Raw genomic sequence first — 3,884 nt, forward strand, 5'->3', positions numbered from 1 at the left:
AGGATGAACTTTTGTTCGAAATCATAAACATACAAACCAGCCACACTAGGAGCAAAGGTACTCCCCATGGAAGTACCTGTGGATTGTAAGTAGAGATGTCCCTGGTATTCAAAAAAGTTCTTTTTGAGTGCCAAAGTGGCACATTGAATGATGAAGTCCTTAGTGGTTCTGTATTCCCACGAGTGGGAGTTCAGCGATTTCTCCAGGACCCTGATGGTTTCGTCCTGGGGGATGCTCGTATAAAGACTTTCAATGTCCAATGTGACCAATACGGTGTCTTCTGAGCATGTAATATTGTTTAGTAATTTCAGCAGGTCCTTGGTGTCTTTGAGGTATGTAGATGATTGCTGGACCAATGGCTTCAGAAAGTAATCACAATATTGTGATAATGGTTCTAGAAGGGAGCCAATTCCCGAGACGATAGGGCGTCCGGGAGGAGGAAGTCTATCCTTATGAATCTTTGGGAGTGTGTAGAAGTATGGGATCGTACCCTGGCTTTCAGTTAGAAATCGTGCTTCTGCCCTCGTGATGATGTCTTGTGTCAGTGCTTCATCAACTAAGTTCTTGATGTGTTTGCACAGATCCTTAGAGGGGTCGTTAGGAAGTGGTGTGTAGTTCCTACGATCACTGAGAAGTCTAAGGCACTCTTGGTTGTAATCGGTAGTATTCAGTAAAACAACTGCACCCCCCTTGTCTGCAGGTTTTATGGTGAGCTTAGGATCCAGTCGCAGAGAATTAATGGCTCTGAATTCATCGGTCCTGAGATTTTTGAATTTGGTTGGGGTATCCAGTTTCTCAATTTCTGAGAAAACTGCACGTTCAAAAGTTGTAATTTCCACAGGTATAGTATGTGGAGGAGGAATGAAAGTAGATTTAGGTCGTAAGGGGGTATCTCCTTCATCAAGTTCTGCTTCATTAGTAGTGCGTTCTTTGAAGAAAGCTTTAAGTTTCAGCTTCCGGAAAAATGCAGATAGTTCACAATGTAAGCGGAATTTATCAGGACGTGCTGAAGGGACAAATCCCAATCCCTTTTCTAATATGGTCCTCTCGTAAGTAGTCAATGTCTTGTTTGATAAATTGACTATCAGGCTGTCGAGGTGCTCGGTCCCGCAGTCATTGGATCCTGTTGTTTGCTCCGAGTATGGTGGCCCACTGGATCGTCTTGTACCCACTGGACCCTTTGGTTGGGCCCTCTTCGCCGGCCTCTGCCCCTTTGGCCCCTCTCTAAAAAAGGGTTCTGTGTAAAGTGATTAGGTGGGTGCATTGGGGTCGTGTAACCAGGATTCTATCCCAATTGTTGGTTATAAGGGTAATGGAATTGCATCGGGTGTGCGCCCAAAAAACCCTGTTGTGGAGGGAAGTTGTACCATGGTGGTTGGTTAAAGGGGGGACGGGTTCTTCCCCTTTGTTTGCCTCTTCTTGCCTGCCTCAAGCTATTATTGCTAGAGCCACTGCTATTGGAAGAATCGTCATCTGTGCCATAGGAGTTGGTATCAGCTCTGCGCACAGCGACAAAGGTAGGGTCTGCGTAAGGGTAGATTTTGTTAAACTCAAACTTTTTCAGATCTTTCTGAAATTGAGTCACTTTGCTTTGAGTCAAGTTCTCTTTGTATTCATTAATATCTTTATTCAGTTCATCCAGCCGTTTTTTGAAGCCCGTCAGAGTGGTCTTAAATTGGGTCTCTGTTTGGGTAATTTCAATCATGATTGTTTCTGACAATCGGACGGCTGTCTTGATGACAACCAAGAGTGCCTTAGACTTCTCAGTGATCGTAGGAACTACACACCACTTCCTAACGACCCCTCTAAGGATCTGAGCAAACACATCAAGAACTTAGTTGATGAAGCACTGACACAAGACATCATCAAGAGGGCAGAAGCACGATTTCTAACTGAAAGCCAGGGTACGATCCCATACTTTTACACACTCCCAAAGATTCATAAGGATAGACTTCCTCCTCCCGGACGCCCTATCGTCTCGGGAATTGGCTCCCTTCTAGAACCATTATCACGATATTGTGATTACTTTCTGAAGCCATTGGTCCAGCAATCATCTACATACCTCAAAGACACCAAGGACCTGCTGAAATTACTAAACAATATTACATGCTCAGAAGACACCGTATTGGTCACATTGGACATTGAAAGTCTTTATACGAGCATCCCCCAGGACGAAACCATCAGGGTCCTGGAGAAATCGCTGAACTCCCACTCGTGGGAATACAGAACCACTAAGGACTTCATCATTCAATGTGCCACTTTGGCACTCAAAAAGAACTTTTTTGAATACCAGGGACATCTCTACTTACAATCCACAGGTACTTCCATGGGGAGTACCTTTGCTCCTAGTGTGGCTGGTTTGTATGTTTATGATTTCGAACAAAAGTTCATCCTCCCAGACACCAATCCGCACAGATCCTCCATAGGCCTATGGAGACGCTACATAGATGATGTGCTTCTAATTTGGCAAGGCAATATCAACGCCCTCCACACCTTTTTCATCTGGCTGAACACCTTGGATCCAAATTTGAGATTCACTCACTCCTATGACCGCTCTGAAGTTGTATTCCTTGATGTTGTAATTACAAAGAAACATGGTGCACTTCACACTAAGACACACTACAAACCTACCTCGAGGAACAATCTTCTTGATTTCACGAGCTTCCATCCTCGTCCATTGAGGGAGAATCTGCCCTACGGGCAATTCCTCCGTCTCCGACGGAATTGCACTTCCCTGAGTGACTTTAAAAACCAATCCCAAGATCTGACCACTAAACTATCAGCCAGAGGGTACCCTCTTGCCCTGCTGTCTAGAAGTTATAAACGTGCTAGACACCAACCTAGGGAAGTGCTGTTGCTGGACTATGCTAAAGAGGTTGCTCCCATACCGCTAACATGTGTGACCACCTACAGTACCCTATCCGACAAAATGAAGAAAGCCATTTCAAAACATTGGGGTATTATCAACAGTAACAACCGCAGATGGGAAAAACCTCTTTTTTCCTTTAAACGAGCTCCAAGTCTGCGCAATAGTCTTGTACATACACGCCCCATCGCACAATCTGACACGTCCCAAAGATCAATCACCGAAGCATGGGGTTTACCTAAAATCACTGGACACTTCCCCTGCTCTGACTGCAGCGTATGTCATTTGACTTCACAAACTAACACTTTGAATCTTGAACCCGGACGGGTATGGACTCAAAGAGGGCACACCAACTGTAACACGCCCAACGTTATTTATCTAATTACCTGTCCTTGTGGCCTACGCTACGTAGGCATGACCACAAGAAAAGTCAAACTCCGGATATGTGAACACCGGAGTAACATTAGGTGCAGACGGGTCACTACCAAACTGAGTGAGCATTTCCTATCTGTCAACCATACAGCAAATGATGCAAAATGGACGGTCATAGAGGAGATCACAGCAGGCAAAAACATTCCTAAAATACTTTTTGAAAGAGAACAAAGATGGGTTTATCGTTTGGGAACCAACATTCACGGCCTGAATGATAATATACCCTGGACCACTATACTATAACCTCCTTCATACATAGATGGATTAACCATCTGCCATCCTTACTTTCCCGTCTCCTTGCTATATAGAGACCGGTATCCCTGCATACATTATGCATCCTTATATGTTCTGGCGATTTAGATGGTTTGACTACTTCCATCTTTACACATGATCATTGCCTTTGTTACATACATTCTTCATTCTTTAATCTCCTAGCTGAACCATGCGTGCCCGTTCGCTTTCGTGGACAGTCTCGTTCAGCTGATTAGCAGAATTGAGACTTTTATTTAGCTTCTGCATTTCCTAACTTTAACGCTTTGACTTAGCGTCATAGTTACCATGGTTCCTTCTGGCTCGTGACTGTACA

This window comes from Triturus cristatus, chromosome 4_2, assembly GCF_964204655.1.
Source record: "Triturus cristatus chromosome 4_2, aTriCri1.1, whole genome shotgun sequence".
NCBI classification, from domain to species: Eukaryota; Metazoa; Chordata; class Amphibia; order Caudata; family Salamandridae; genus Triturus; species Triturus cristatus.